General features: G+C 38.2%; 1 protein-coding gene and 1 long non-coding RNA gene across 6 annotated transcripts in view; both read left to right on the forward strand.

Moving 5' to 3' along the window:
* The window catches only part of LOC128081955 (uncharacterized), a 31,210-nt gene extending 17,048 nt beyond the window's left edge, over positions 1-14,162 (forward strand). Inside the window, exons 2-3 of the long non-coding RNA XR_008207479.1 lie at positions 10,398-10,453; positions 11,652-14,162. This is a non-coding gene — a long non-coding RNA (uncharacterized LOC128081955). The remainder of the gene's footprint in view (positions 1-10,397; positions 10,454-11,651) is intronic.
* The window catches only part of FTO (FTO alpha-ketoglutarate dependent dioxygenase), a 226,182-nt gene that overhangs the window by 17,193 nt on the left and 191,925 nt on the right, over positions 1-17,064 (forward strand). The gene's annotated exons all lie outside the window — the stretch shown is intronic.

Genomic DNA, 17,064 nt, shown 5'->3' on the forward strand with positions numbered 1-17,064 from the left:
TTCTTAGTCTTTTCTACTTGATTCTGTGGAGCTTCTTCATCTTTAAGATGCCTTTTTGAAAATGTCTTACAGGTAGTAAGGATGTGCCCTGGTTTCGTGTAAGTGCATTGAAATATTAAGTCAATACATAGAAGAACAATGTTTAATAACCAGGAGTGTTTTTTTTTCCCTGAAAACAAAAGTATTTAAACAAAATCTCCATTGAATGTTATGTAAAAGCTATGCTGTTTGAATCTGAGAATGTAAAGATAAGGCTTTTGATGTGTTGAAGTATACGATGTGAGAGTAGCAGTTCTGATATCTTCTTTGCTTGGTTAAGACAAGCTTGATAGGTAGAGGTAATAAGTATTAGATTGACTTGTAAGGTTATAAAAGTGTTATACTAGGCTGAAGAAGGGCTTATGTATCCAATTATCTAGTTTGACATTCTCCAGCGATTTTGGTTGATCTCGCAGAAGACCCAGCTATTACCTTGCCTGCAGCCAGCATGGCCACGCAGCAGCCCAATGTATTCTGGGTTACTTGGATCTCCGTGTCCCCTTGTTACATAGACACCAGTCTGTACTTCACAACAGGCAAGCTGTGCTATGCAGACTAGGAATTTTTGTTGCTGAAATAGCATGATTCATCTATTGTTTAACTGTGTAGATGCCAAATGCATCTCAGAACTTGATTTTTTTAATGCAGTTTACAAATTATACTTCAACTGCAGTCACTAGGTTTCACTGAAAGTTTGTGCAGGAAAGTATACTCTCATATCTACTAAATAATTATTTTTTTTAACTAAATGTCTACACAATCTTCTTGCCATAAGAGGTCGTAAGGCCATCTTCAGAGTTGAATTTCTTGGAAGTACTCATAGCAGATTAATCTGGCCATTCTGAGCTGCCTTTTAGTTCAGGGATTTCTATACACCAATTATTTAGTAGAACTTTGGATTGGCCAGCGGATTGCAGAGGGCTATGTGGTATGCTGCTCTTAGCCCCCAGAAGTACCTCATGTTTCAATAAGAGCTGAAATGTTGTGCTCCATGTGCACATGCTTTGTTTCCAGCCAGTTGTGCAGTATTGCCTACTGCTTGTTTGAAACTATCAACAATTCTGTGCAAAGTAAAGGTATGTGGCCATTATGTAATAATTAAAAAAAAAAAATCACAGCACACATCTGATACTTGAGCAGAATTTTTATCTTCAGTGTTGTTTGGTTACTCTATCAGCTCTTTTCATGGATTTTTTTTTTTTTTTTTTGCTTACCACAGAAAAATTACATCAAATGCAGGATAACAGAACACTGTCAAATGAAGAAGGTTTTATATGGACAGCATGAGACAGGAACAGAAAGATCCAGTGCACTAATAGGCATGCTCACATGAGCTACCCAGTCCATTGACAGTTTTTTCCTTTGTTCTCCCTCTCGACCCACTTTCTGCCAGTGATTTGTGACATATTTTGCAGGAGATCAAATAAGCCCTTGACACCTGATTGCAATGTAGTGCTTGTTTACAGTTGCATTTTTGAAGGACCTCTAGACAAGATGGAAGGTTTTACTTAAAGTAATTAAATTTGCATTTGCTCTGTGACAGGAATTTTCTTATATATGCATCCTGTTGAGCAACTTTTACTGTAATTGGCCATGAAGTACCAAAAGAAAGATGCAGGTAGACAAAATCATTTTTGCCTACTACTAAAATCTGTCATTGTATTTCAGAAGGACTGGCTTGTATCTGGGTTTGCACCAGGTTCTTTGAAATACAGGAAAGCCTACTTTTTGGAAGGGGGAAAGGAGAGAGTTCCCAAGCATTGGACCTTGCAGTGGATCCTCCTACACTACCTTAGTGGGGCTGAATTTCTATATTGCTTGTAATTAACAGTAATCTCATTTATAATTACTTCAGCCTTCTGAAGGGTTTGGTACTGTTTTGCAGTCGTCTGTCTTTTTTTTGGGCATGGCTACCTTTTGTCTTTGGGCATCTTTTTCCTTTTGTCATCTTGATTTTCATGATCATAAGAGATAGATCTGATGTGAGGTGATGCAGCTGTGCCAAGTACTGGCAGTGTGCTCCCTCAGGTTGGCTCTAGGTTGGACCAGATGTGAGTGCTCCTACTTATATCTGCAAAGCTTGTTGTTATAGACAGGCTGCATTTATATGCTAGTTTAGGCAGAATGGATTTTTGATTGAAATCATTCATATGGAAATTTATTTATTTATTTATTTATTTAAGTTTTGAAGTGATCTTGAAGAAAGAGGACTGGAGAAATAAGCTTTAGTAAAACTGATCATATTCAAACAGGAAATTGGAATTGGATAACAGATTCTTCTGACTCCTAATCTGTACTGACCAACAGGAGATCCTTTAAGAGCTTGCTAATCATAATAGCAGTGATGGAAAAAAAGTAAACCTTTGGCTAGCACTACAAAAATACAAAAGAATGTGTTGTTTTTCCTTCACTCAGCCATTTGTTACTTTAAGTGTTTACTTGTCTTTTTGCCAGCAAAAATTCTGGAGTGGGCTCTGGCATTAGCTGTCAATTGTGCTTTGTTTGTTAGTTGATGAGTAGGCTAAGAACTCTGCTGAGGCTTTGCTCCGTGGTGTTCCTGTTTTCATCATGCAGTCACTCTTTGTGGCCCGAAATGGGATGTGAGTCTCTGTTGTTCTCGGTACTACACAAATGATCTTTCCCAGATATGTGTGAAATGCTGGTGTTGTGACACATGGAATAGTTTTGTTAGTGTTACACAGCCCAAAATTTCTGTTGTCTTTTTTTTTTTCTCCCCTCTTCATGTTATTATTTAGCCATTTAGTTCAGGTGAATAAGCACCAGGCTGTTGTATGTTGGCAGAAATTTCAGTATTTGACTTCACTTTATTCTAGAACCAAATAAATAATTAAGCAAGTATTTTATTTGGGGAGATAGGACTTCTTGCATATCCAGTCCATCACAGAGTCTTTAGTGGTCTGGTAGTTGGCAGCAAGCTTCTCTACTGGTTCTCCAGGCAGTACTTAAAACAATCACTGAGTTACTGAGTTTAGTTCTTTACTGAACTGCTCTGTAGCAATGCATGGCTCCCAGGATTCTCACGTTTGCTTTCAACATGAGAATGTCTTAATGTGCTACAGTCTGTGCTAATTCTTGTAAATCAGCAGCTAAGATGCACTAAGCAGATTAAATGTAAGTGAAGATCGCTGTATACAGTTCCAAGTACAAACTCTGATTTGAAAAATAAGCTGGACTTGATTAAAAGAGTTCACTGTTAGCTTCTTGAAAGCGAAAAAACTGTTTGCTGTGATTAGTTCTTAGCAACTTTTGGTGACATGCTATGGCAAGATGCAACCTATCTGGGTGTAGTAACATAGCTGGTACTGCTGGGATTTCTTCTGTCAGTGAAATTTGAAGTAAAGTGTCCTGATGTCCCCTAATACCATTTAAAGTGGTTTTACGAGGACTAAGAATTATTTGTGTCTTGCATGACCTGTCCTTATTGCTACTTTTGAGTACAACATAAGTTAGAAGAAGTAATTATTTTCAGCCCGCTGACTACAAGCAAGATTAATAGCTTCTGAAAGGGCTGTAATGAAAGGCTGACCCAACTGGCTTTTGTATTACTCCTTGTTTATCCTGCACTCGTCTCTATCACCTTTGGGCTACAACAGAATGTAATTTATGTTAGCAGTGCTTCGTAGAAGGTGAAAGGGTGAAAGGCCATATTTTTAATGAGGATAGCCCTGATTGGGATTCAGGTTTAGAAATGTTGTGTGGTGGATTACAGTCAACAAAATTCATGTAAACAATGTAGTTGTAGAAAGGAGCAAGTAACTTATCTGATAGGAAATGGGACCTCATTTTCTTACTGGGCATTAGCAAAGCTCAATTAGCAGAAGTTAAATAACAAGGAAAAGGGACTTGGCTATCATAGTGCATAGGTTTTCAAGTCCAGTATACATTTTAGTTTCAGTGTAGTGTTGGCTTTTTTGTCTGCAGAAATAGTGTGGTTTTTTTGTTGTTTTTTTTCAGTACAATCAATTTTTTTACTCACTTTGATTCACTTTGCTAAAATACAAAGAAAAAAGCCACAAGCATCCAAAATAAATAAAGATGTGTGTGTATATTTGATTTCTGCAGGGAACAAACAAAATGACCACTTGTCACAGAGTCGTACAATCGTGGAATGGCCTGGGTTGCAAAGGACCACAGTGCTCATCCAGTTCCAACCCCCTGCTGTGTGCAGGGTCGCCAACCAGCAGCCCAGGCTGCCCAGAGCCACATCCAGCCTGGCCTTGAATGCCTCCAGGGATGGGGCATCCACAGCCTCCTTGGGCAACCTGTGCCAGTGCCTCACCACCCTCTGGGTGAAAAACTTCCTACTATTATCCAACTTAAACCTCCCCTGTCTCAGTTTAAAACCATTCCCCTTTGTCCTATCACCATGCATGCCTGTAATCAGCTGTTCCCCCTCCTGATTATCTGCTCCCTTCAAGTACTGGAAGGCCACAGTGAATTCATCTTGGACCCTTCTCTTCTCCAAGCTAAACAAGCCCAGTGTCCTCAAGCTTTCCTATCAGGAGAGGTGCTCCAGCCCTTTGATCATCTTAGTGAAGATCATTGCCTGTCCCCAGAGCAGATATGCTGCACAGACTCTCTGAGCTTGTCCCTGTTGAGAAAGGTTAACAGCAGAACTTTGGGAACTTTCCTTTTGGAAGGGAAAGTTACATTACATTTGTGAGGTATGAGAAGAAGAGAAAGATGTCTACTCTGTGTAGTTAGAAGCTGATTTTAAAGAACTTGTAGGATTTGGGTTTTCATCACTCAGGTACCCGCCCTGTGTGAGTGCTGCTTCCCATGAAAGCTCCATCTCTCCTTTCATTTGTGCAGGTCTTGCAAGTGACAAACTGCTTCAGTTATGTTTTGAAAGAGAACAGGAAACATTTCTACATTTGTGAGTTTCACAAGGAAACAACTTCTCACCTATATACACATCACCTCTGTGCAGCATACGCACAGGGAAGAATGTCTGAGTTGTCCCCATTAGTTATTTTGTGGACAACTTTGTCTCTCTGGAAGATAATTTTATGAAAAACTGAGCTTTTGTTTGTTGTTTCCTACCATTTAATAACTTCTGTGCTAGAATAGAAAATGATTGTTAGCTTTTCCTTAGCATAGTAACTGTTGATAGTTGTGGACCATGTAATGGTAACAACTGTTGTGCTAAACCAAGACGGGTGTAGGATTTGTGTGGGATTTCAGTACAGAAGTTTGAGAGAGCATCAGTTTAGGCTGCATAAGCACTGCAAGACTTCAGAGAGCTGCTGTGCTAGAGCTTTTCTTTCTGATTTCACACTTCACGCTGTATCGTGCTGCGTCAACACTGAATATTGGTTTGTGCACCTCTATGACAAGAACTTTTTATTTCATGGTAAAATGTGGAGACCCTCTTCTAGTAGGTGAGACACTGGGCTCCTGCTCCATCTACAGCCATTTCTGCCCGTCTTTGTTGAGGGGTCAGCCTCCCTCTGTCATACTCCTTCTCTGCACTGCTCTCCCCTGGGCCTTCCTGCTCTGCTGTCTGTTAGCAAGGAATAGAATCACACAGTTACTGTAAAGCAACATAATGTTGGGGCTCCCCTTCTTTTCTTCAGTGTCAGTAGGTCTTGAACTATTAATGCAAATCTTCAAAACGATTCTTTTAAATTTACACTTGTTTTACATTATTTTATAATTAAGTTGTAGTTTTTAAAGAGAAGAAAGGAATGGAAGTTTTTCAAGTGATTAAATATTAATTTTATTCACACTTAACCCTAATTTACATTAAGAATGTTAACTGAAAGGCAGATCTTGTGAATTCAACGTTTTCATTTCCTTCTAGTCTTGTTGATGAATAGCTGGATCTTGTCATATGTTCATAAAGGGTGATTGTCCTCTGGGATAGAAGGAATAATTGTGCTGGCTTGCACTTCCTATGACTGTCTGTGATACTTATGTTTCCTAATTTAAAAAAAAAAGTCAGTGGGGTTGTGGGTTTTTTTTTGGTCTAAACTAAAGCAAAGATTTCAAACAAAATTTTATTTTGGACCATTTAAACATTTCCCTAAGTCTCATATTGTTAATCATTCTTCTTTCATTCTCTTAAAAACTACGACAGATATGCATTTAAAATGCTTAAAGATTTTTCTTTTGTTCTTCTGAATGAGATTTTTATAAGCTCTACTTACTCAGTTGCTTCTGTAGAAGTTTTACAAGCAAACAAACCAACTTCAGCAGCCTTGAAAGCCCAATCACGCCTGTATTGCCCTCATTTTTGTATGTAGGCAAAATGAAGACTGTAGGTATATGTAATTCTTGAGTTTATATATTTTATATCTAGATTTCACACTCTCATACAAACTTAGAGGCTGATCTGAAGAGATGTGTTAATTCTTGGTAGGTCTTTTTACAGACGTGGCAATTTGTCTTGTCCTTGTCTTTGGTCCCTAGTAGGACTCTTGGAAATCTGATGTCTAAGGAATTTTCATGGAAGATGCATTATGGGACAATGTTTATAGAATAATATTGTATTTGTACACTAGCAAGTGATAGATCTATTACATACAATACTATGAACATGGCTAAATAGAAAAATGTTGCAATGCATGCAACTGCATATAAGGGACACACTGACCTTTTTGTTTTGTTTCAGAGAATTACATAAATTAAAATGCATCCAGTATACTCTGACTTTTACTAGAAGTATCAGGTGCTATGGCCTATTGCATGTTCAGTGTGTACATGCACTGGAGACAAACACTTGTGAACAATATGCAGTGTCATTACTTAAAAAAACAACAACTTTTTATTGGAGAGATACTTCAACAGTTTTTCATACTCTACAGTTAGACATTCTCACAGAAGATACAGACCTTTGCATGGTGTTTAATGAATTATTGAACTTCAAAGAACCTTTGAGAAGTAGGGTCTGCATGGGATGGAGCAGTAGACATGAAAAAATGCTGTCCTCAAATGTATCTAGCAGTCAGTAATAGATGCTTGATCAGACAATACGAGCACTGAGTGAATGACGGTAATAGCATTAAATATTTACATATAGCAAAAGCCTCTTGACAGCAGAAAAGAGACAGTTTCAGCAATAGGGTGAATAAAACCCAGTGCAATATAGTAGCCTTTCTATATGACAACCATCCATTAATAACAGCCAGTATTTTTCCATGAGATGCATGTTAAAGTAATTGCTTGGGACTTACGGTTGTATTTCAGTCTAGCTATTTTATGTGGCCCTTCAGGAGCCTGTAAGTAATTTCTATTATACAAGACATCAGTTTAATCTAGTATGGTTGATATTTGAATAAGAATTAATAACTGCATAATGATAATGTTTAATACTAAACAGAAGTACTTTTTGGCTTGTCTATTACTAAAACTCAGCATTGCTCTGCTTTAGCTACAATTACTGTAGTTTTACACTGCAGCTGGTAACAGGAGCTGTCATGTCAATCAGCTGTTCGTGTCCAAAAGAAAGCTCCTCTATGGCTGTACTCAAAAGAATTCCTGCAAGAAAGCAGGAAGCAATATGCTTTTCTCTCCTTCCCTCTTCTAGAGCACTTTGATGGAAGTGAAGCTGTTCTATTGGTGTCCAGCATGCCCTCATTTCATATTTCTACAGTTGTAGAACAGTTGGTATTGCTTGTGCTGTGTTTTCCAAACTGGGTCCCACTTGCTTATCACGTGATTTAGAAAAGAAATTACTGTATCAGAAACACAGTACAGCAACTCAATGTTTATATTAAAGTGACAGCAGATGAATTGTGTTGAAGTTTCCTATGCTCTTTAATGCATTCTAAATTGCTATTGGCTACAAAAAAGAAACATGACTGTAAATTGATTCTTTTTTTAATACTCTGAAGCTTGTATTGTTATGATTAACCTAGTAACAGTTAATGGTCTGTAATTTCTAATAAAAACAATGTGGAAAACAAAGTAAAATGGAGCAACAGCAAGCCACTTTTTATTATATCAACTTATTTGTGATAGCAAAATGAGGTAGATTTAAGTGATCACTGAGGTTGTTTGATTTTTTTTTTTTTTTTTTTAAATATCATCTAGTAGAGAGAATTCTGTGCAAATGTGTTTTATGTTTTTACTTAGAATTGTTTCCCAGCTTGATGATTTTGTTGTATGAAAGCAATTCATTTCTTAATACGCGGCTGTCTGTGCTGAAATCATCCATGTTTGTAAGTAATCAGCGTCTCTGAGACTATGATCATGAACATGGAAAGTCTAAGGCCTTGTTTGTTTGAGCACTGATTAGTCATCGTAGATACAAGAGCAGATATAAATCTTTATGGAAAGAAACCTTAATCCTGGAGGCGTAATTTGAGAAGCCATGAGTAGAATTCTCTAACGTGTAAGGAGTAAGATTATTTTGTTCTTTCATTTGCCATATATAGTAGGGGCAGTATTGATTCTTGTGGTGGCAGTTCAGGTCCTGAAGTGTGGTGTGGGTCAAATATCATACATGTGTTTGCTCTACACGTTTCTGATCTTTGTTTACTACTGTGAACTACTGTCTACTATGGAGTGAAGCTTTCTCAGTTTTCTTTCTAAGGGATTTTTAATCCTGCAGTGTCAAGGCTCTTTGCATCATAAAATCACATCATTCCAGTTGAAACGACCCTAAGTTGATCTTGTCCAATCATCAACCCATCACCACCATGGTCACTAAACCTTGTCCCTCAGTACCTTTTGAATTTGGATTCAATTGGAAAATAAGAATTCCATTCCAAACAGCCTCAGTAAGCTTTCTCAATCCAAAATTTCAATTTCATTTATAATTATACTGGATTATTTTAGCATTTCTTTCGCATTCTGTGCCTTTTACTTGACCTGAGCCCATGAATTTGTGGGTTTTGTTACCAGTAGGAATTTGTGCTGGAGTTCAACCTGCATCAATTAGTAGTCAGCATCAAATATTTCAGCTTCTTCCTGGACTAAGCTGCACCATAAAGTTCATTTAGTTTGCATTAAGCTAAGAATTCACGTGCAATACTCAGCAGAAGCACAGCAGGACAGTGGAAATGTGAAATGGCTGCAGTCGCCATTACAGTAATAAGTGCAGCAGCAAAAGCATACGAAGTGTCAAAATGCAAACGAGGAATCAATGTGCTTAGTTTGCAGTCTCTAAAACACTTAAGCTATGAAACCACTCTGGATAATAAGTCTATTCAATTAAGGAAAACAAACCTTTTTGAAAATGATCTCAGTTGAAGGTTTAGATAGAGAAATCAGCGTCATAAAATACCCAAGTTCTCTTGGGCATAGTGCATGTACTTTGGTACGTACTATTTTCTGTTTCTGGAAGGTGTTTCTCTTTTATCTAGGAGAGCAACTTGTAATAAAAATGTTTAGAACTCCTTATCAGCCATTTAAGTATCTGAATGTTAGAGGACGTGGAGGAGGTTGTCGCATGTGACCCCACGTGCCTTCCCTCTGCAGCATGGCTGCTCCCCGCTGCTCTGCGTGCTCTCTGCTGAACTGCGTTCGCTTTTGAACTCTTGGTGTCCCATAAATCCTGAGAGACAATCAAGTTAAAGTGCACGTCACTAGGTGGCACTGAAACATCGCCGTATGCCAAGTACAGTCGTGAGCTCTTCATCTGTGCTGCTGGAGCTGCCTGGATTTGTAAGTGTCAGTGATTTGCTTTATTGTTAGGGGGCACTGTAATGTATTCGTCTCCATTCAAGGCAGCCATTTAGTGCCCCGAAACATGCCCTCTTACTGCTCTGGCCTGTTGACTGTGCTTATTTGGTGTAATAATTAGCAGAATTTCTCACTAACGGTGGTACTTACTAACACCTCACATTTTCCACAGTGCTTCTGTACGTGATGGATCGTGCATTCTGTGAATGAAGTTAAGCGGGTCATAGCCTGAGCACTGTACAACACAGCTATTTTCTGCACGATCATAGTGAATAGATATATATTAACTTCTCTTTAATTCCCTGTGTGTAACACAAACAAATGCGAGTCTTTTTGTAATGGACTATTGAAAACTTGTAAGCATAGAACAACAGTTAACTTGTCAACTTTTGGAATAAAAGCAAGTGAATGAGCAGCTGTGGAAGGCAGACTACACTGACTTTTAACAGTGGCATGCTTTAAGAGCCCGTGTAATGCACTGCCAAGGTTTGTACAGATTGCTGTGCTTCGTTTTGGTGCAACAGTTCTCTCATGCACGTTAAGGGTGACCTTTTTGCTACTGATGTTCAAGCACTTATTCTAGCATTTGCAAAAAGGAGAAAAAGGACTTTTTTTTGCTTTTTATTAGCTGGAAATGAATGACTTGTAGAAAATTATTCTGGTGGAAGTACTGTGGTAGGGATCTCTCACCTCGTGTTATTTTTTTGCAGATATCGTGGCAAGAACAAATGGAAGTTAAAAATTCCCCAAGAATCAGTAGGCAAAGGTAGATGTTTTTAGTTCAATTCCTAAGTAAAAATCTAATGAAATTGCTAAGCAATGAATTCATTCAGGTTACAGTGATTTGAGGCATTTGTCATATAGAAGCTTAGCTCTGTGTTGAGACAGCCGAGGCATTTCACACAGGGCCTCCAACAGTTTTCAGACTGTAAAAGCTTTCTCATTTCTAGTTAAGATGGGATTTCGAGCGTATGTAGTATTAAACATTGGCCATTAACTGTTGCTTTTGTCTGATAGCATTGAATTTTAAAATCCTCCCAATAAATATATTTATTTATTCTATGTTGATCCTTTTTTCTTTTCCCCACCTCTTGTGAGTTCTAGTTACCAGTGAAGTGATTCTCCTTTAAAAAGCAAGTAATCCTGCAGTGAATCCAGCAAATAAGAACAAAGGTGACTCTGGCAGCTTTCTCTTAACGTCAGTTCCTTGCCCTCAGCCTCTGTTATTAATGCATCTGTACTGCTGTCACTCAGATAGTTTTAACACATGCATACTATGTGTCAAAAAGAGTGGCCTAGATTTTAGAATTTCAGGTTGAGAGTACCCCAACATACAAAACCACTGCATCGAATTATGAAATGGTTGACTTAAGGTACAGTAGATGTTCTGAGGAAAATGAAATTTATTTTCATATTGAGAATATCCTCCAAGGAAGCAGGAGAGTTGAATTTGAAGTGTTCATCTATTCTCTTAGATAGAGACCTGCCTGTATGCTTTTAAAAATATTTTAATAGTTCAGAACAATCCTTCTCTGTTTTAAAGTCATATTTGATTTTTTTTTCTTTTATGGATTTGTTATAAAGCTCTTTTTCTTTATCATTCCAATTCCTTCACTTGTTCTAATTTACTGTGTGCTTTTGTTGTTCTTGTATGTAATAATTTACTCTCTATATTTTAAAAGTGCCCAATTTTTTTGTACACTTCGCTTACTGGATCACTCCATGGGTTCAATGTTTAGCGTTTCCACAGAGTTGACTGATCATGTGCACTATTTCCTATCAATCTGAATGCAGCTTGAGAATCTGTTGCAGATCAGTGTGGCTGCCTCTCTTCATTTGAGAACCAAAGAAAGTTTGATGAAGTTAGCACACTTTGTAGGAATTGTTCACTTGTTGAATTTGGCAGCTGGGATATTGGGATGTGCATTAGTATGAATCTAGTTTATCTTCTTGTCTATCTGAAGAGACCAAATGGGACAAAGGAGAACCGTGAGGAAAATTGGAATGGTCCTTTGTCTGCTCACCTGTCTTTCTCACCTTCAGAAATCCTATTTGAAAATACAGTTTGGAGAGGGAAAAAGTAATTTTTGAAGAGGAAGAAGACTTGACACCAGCAACCTCCTTCTCATTTGTACAATGCAGGCGGTGACAGCAACAGGACTATCTTGACTTTTAGGCCACTTGGGAATGTAAACATACGTGGAAAAAGAGAAGCCAAATGTCTCCCCTGAACAAATGTACACAGAAGGCTTAAGAAACAATTTTTGCGCATGGCTGCTTTAGCTGAGTGGCGCTTTTGCTCTGCACAATTAGAGCTGATCATTGCGAGCATTAGAAAAAGTTAATAAGAATGAAGCCTGTACATGCAAGAGGTAAAAGTGAAAACAGTCTTCACAAGAACTAGGATATTTTCTTAAAAGCTTCAGTTGGGAGGAAAAAAACCACCACAAAGTAAACAGTTCTCAATTCTGCTCAATAAATGTATTCTTAAGCAAAATGTTGACTTACATTATGAAGTGCTCCTTGGTTTGGCACAAAGCAAAAGGCTCAACAGTTCTACTTCTTTCAGAGTAGATTAGTGCTCTCTTGTATTTTATCTGTTAGCACGTCCTATGCTTATTCTTTAAATTGTGCAAAGATGATTTAAGGATAAAATGTGAGTGAAAGAAAACTGAAGAATCTTTTCTTTTACTGTAATACATTGACTTTATGATTGTGCTGTCAAGGTACCAAGTAGAATGGAATACAGATCCCGACAACTCCTGTCCAAGCCCATTTGAGCTGTGATGCAGAAGAGTTCTTAATACCAGCTTTAAGACTCCAGTGAACTATGTTCTTACAGAAGCAGGCCAGTGCCTCCTGATTCACTGACCACAGGTACATGGCTAAATGATTGAACAAAAACCAAATGGAGGAATAAGATGCATCGAACTTACAATCAGCATCTCTACTGCTTGCAGTTTATTTGGCTAGGCTGTATAAGCAGAAGTGAAGGAAAAATGGATGATTTATTGCAGTCTGTTGGGAACCACTGAACTAAAACGTATCATTTAGAAAAAACATCCAAACTTGATATAAAAAGAATTCTCTTGATGGCAAATTCATCTCATGCAGTGGTACTCCTCTCCAGTGTTAATTATCCTTGCTTTTAAATTGAACTCCCTGTTTTTGGTCTGAACTTGCCTAGTGTTCTTTCGGACTCTGGGTTTTGCTAATCGTCTGCCAACTTAATGTTAAATGTTAGCTTTCTGTTCCCCATGTGGCTTATTATGGAGGCTGTGAGCAAAACAAAGCCGTCAAGCTAAACAAAATTAACTACGGTTGAATTTTGCACTACATCTGAATTGTTCAGTTTGAGGGTTTTTTTTTCTGTAACTCATTCTTGCTACAAGAAGAAATCCTCTTCTTTCAATGAATGCAATACAGAAATATCCTTCTTCAATTTGGATGCCCAAAATCAGTAGGGTTTTATTAATAGTTGTCTTATTATGCCAAGGCAAGAACTGCGGTTTATAGGTTTGAGTGTTATTGTCATCATTTCACCAGTGATATTGGTTATTAATATTAGATTATTATTATTACATTAAATTTATCTACCTTATGTTTTCCCTTGGCTGTAAAGGATGACAACACCATATTAGCTTTGTACTCCTGCGTAGCTTTAAAGATGTTATTTGTTGACTGTGCTTTTTCAGAAGAATGTTGACAATCTGTATGACGCCACACTTGTGAACTGTGATCGCAAATCCACGACAGCTGCCTTTAAATGTTTTTGAGGACTGGACAGGTGACTTGCACAGAACTTCTGCTCAAAGGCTTTTCTAGCATGAGAAGCATTTATAGGAAGGTGTTTATTGTGTCCTTGGAAAGGACAAAGTACCAGGATTGCAGGGAAGAGGTGTCAGGGTGCTGCTTCTGCAGCTGAATTCTGGGGGACCTTATGTACCCTTCTGTTGTCTGCAGTGATTTTGTGAAGTATGATATATAGTCTCAAAAATTATCTCAGAAGTAACATTTAAAAGCTCTGTATTTGGTGAAATGTGACTAATACATGAGGGGGGTGTTCCTGGAACACATTTCTTGTTACCCTTAAGGCTTTGACGGTCTTACCATCTTTTTATTATGGAGTGAAGAAGCCTCTTAAATAATTAAATATGATGTCTAAGCTGGTTGTAGAAGTCTTCAAATTTTACCAGATTTGTGAGTGCTTTTATACTTTTTGTGGTGCCTGTTCTACTAATAAAATCTGTGGAAAATAACATTTATTCTGTTAAAAAAAAAAAAAAAAAGCCCTACGAAGATGTTCAAGTACTATGTAATAGACATGACAGTTACAGTTTGTGAAATTTAATGCTCTAGCTCCTTATTGATCTTTCCTGCAGATGACTTCATGGCACAAGCATTTGCACTTAGCACCTGTTCTTTCTGCATTAACACTATCTTTGGAATTGTTATCAGGGGAACATTGGAAACCAAACTTGATGCTAAACTTAGGGGCTTCAGGATTATTATTTTTTTTTTCCAAGCATCCATTTTATTTTCAGTTTACTTTTGACTGCTGTTTCTTCTGGGGGATATTTTAACACTTAAAATATAGATATGGTTATAGACCAGGATTCCTGCAAAGCCCAGTATTTCCTGGGAATGATAAAAAGCTGCAAGAAAGTTCATTGCATCTTTGATCTTGCAGGTGGTTCTGATAGTTCATCTGTAAGCACTGGTGTTTGCCTAGATCACATGAGGAATCTTAAGAATCACCTTTAGTAATTTGAATGGAAAATATGCGATAGGATAAAAGGCTATAATCAACTGTACCCACAACAGAAATTGCAAGTTCAGTCTTGGTTTATATCTCAATTTCAAAAGGTATCACCTTGATCAACAGGTCTAAATTTCCCACAGGAATATGGTATTTTCTTTCCTGCAGCCAGTTTTCTTTCGCACGCTGGTTAGTGGAGGGCATCTCCAAAGAGGAGTTGTCAGAAGTCATAGCTGATCGCATTCCTTGTAGTGACTTCAAAGCAATTGTTCTCTCACGACACAAATCCAGATGTCTGCTTATTATGGGGCATGCCTTCATGCATACATCTTCTTTTATTATGTAAGCTTAGTGCTTTGAACTATTTCTGTAGAAACCAAAGGTTCCATCTTAAGTGACGTACAAATGCATTGGAGGGAAAAAAGACCTCATCTTAACAGGTTGTTCAGTGTGCAGGCAGCGCTGCCAAATGTATTCTCTTTTCACTGTTAACATTCCTTATAATTTACTTTTACTTTATCTGGTTTTAAAGTTTATTGAATCCTTTTCTATGCTGAAGGATTGCTTGGTTGTTTTCACCTGAAGTTGGAAGGTTCTTCTCGTCAGATACAGCTGATCTGTTTGCTGAATGATCACAGAATCACAGAATTGTAGGGGCTGGAAGGGACCTCCAGAGATCATCGAGTCCAACCCCCCTGCCAAAGCAGGTTCCCTACAGTAGGTCGCACAGGTTGGCATCCAGGCAGGTCTTGAACATCTCCAGAGAAGGAGACTCCACCACCTCCCTGGGCAGCCTGTTCCAGTGCTCCGTCAATGATGCCCATTGAAAGAGGATACACAAATGATACAGGGAACAAGGAATGCATGTTGGTATCAGTATGATTGCAGGGATGGTAGAGGTTTGAGAGGTATGCTGAGGAGGCTCAGGGACATTTTGTCAGCAAAAATGGGCTGCATTTGAATGATTTATCATTTAAAATTTCTATTATAGTTACATAAAGTACTAAACCATGTGTGACATATCTACGCTCAACTGGATGAGAAAATGGCCAGTCCTGTTCCATTAGCAGCCACTGGCCAAAAGAGTAATGTTCCTGTAGGTTAAAACAACAATTAAGGGGCACTTAACATCTCGAAGCGGTCAGAGGGGGGATACTGTTAGCAAAGACACTTTTCACACATTGCTAAGCTGCCTTAGTGCATAAATTAACTCGTGGTTCAGTTACATCAGTCAAGTATGTTGTATGTATGCATGACTGGTCTGTGTGTGTGCCAGAATCTGGGCCTGCTGATTTATGAGGGAGGCGAAAAGAGGCTGAAAGGAGTAAGTAAAGCCAAGCAGTACCTTCACAGGAGAGAGCATCTAGCAGTCCTTTAGACAGCTGCTCAGTTACAGAGGTTGGTGGTAGGGCTGAGGTCTGCTTGCATCGCAGTGGGAGAGCCAGATGCATGGTGTTGTATTAAATGACCAGCAGGCTCAAGTACAGTGTTGTTCAGAAATGGAGTTATGGGCTGTTAAAGATCGCTAGTCATAGATAATCTGAACATTCGTTTGTAGAGAATAATATAAATTCTTGTCATTAAGATGAAAATGGGTTTGGCATATAGTATCGTGGGGAGGGTGGAGGAGCTGTAGGATGCAAAGCACAGAATAGCGTGGTCAGATGCCTGCCAGTATTTCTGACAGAAGGAATGTAGCACAGGCAAGGCTGTTGGTAAATCTTGACTATAATGAAGGGTAATCTGGAAACATAACGTTTTCATGTGAATAAACGGTGCTGTAAAATTGGCCAGTCCCTTAAGATCTTTTAATGAGTGGCATTTACACAAATAATTGGAAGAAAAAAATTCTGAAATCTAATATATGTGATAATGGAGAAATAAAAGCTGTAATAGTGCACTTAGAATGTATTTTTTATTACTCTAGGTTTGCTTCTGACAGAACTGTTCTTAGTGAGCCACTTGAAGGATCTCGGTTGCTCTGAAGTTTTAATAGGTAACACTTGGAAGGCTTCATACTTTAAAGAAATGTCAAATTCAAAAATCACATTCCTACCTTAATAGATATACCAAAGTTGGTTGTGGTTTTTTGGGGTTTTTTTTGGTTTTTTTTTTTTTTAATAATCATGTGAAAGAATGTTGGGGGATAAGGCTGTGGAAGTTCCTGTGAAGTGATTGCTTTTTTTGTAAATGGGATCTTATTATGGTATCACGGAATTTTGACCATATAAATTATTTAATCTTCCTCTTTTCTCTTACTTGAGAGGAACCCTTTTCTTCATCAGCAACCTGAAGTAAATCCACATTCTGTAACAGTTAGCTTAAAAACAACAACAAAACCACACAGACCCCACTGTGCATCCTTATGGAAGGAAAAAGTTAATAGAAAGGAGGGGCTTATGGAAAGGCAAATGTTTTTGAGCTTGAGGTTGAGTTCTGTTGTGAGAGTATGTGTTTTATGTGGGGGAAGTAAGGGCTGCCTTTCTAATTCTGATAACCTGTGAAATGAAGAGCTACTGATGAAAATAATATGGAGGTGGAGATGATACTTCCTTCATCGTTGATTAGAGGCCTTCAAAAAACAAACAAACTCGGACCAAAACAACTACAACCCTGGG

Source organism: Tympanuchus pallidicinctus, unplaced genomic scaffold, assembly GCF_026119805.1.
Source record: "Tympanuchus pallidicinctus isolate F22 unplaced genomic scaffold, pur_lepc_1.0 scaffold22, whole genome shotgun sequence".
Taxonomy (NCBI): domain Eukaryota; kingdom Metazoa; phylum Chordata; class Aves; order Galliformes; family Phasianidae; genus Tympanuchus; species Tympanuchus pallidicinctus.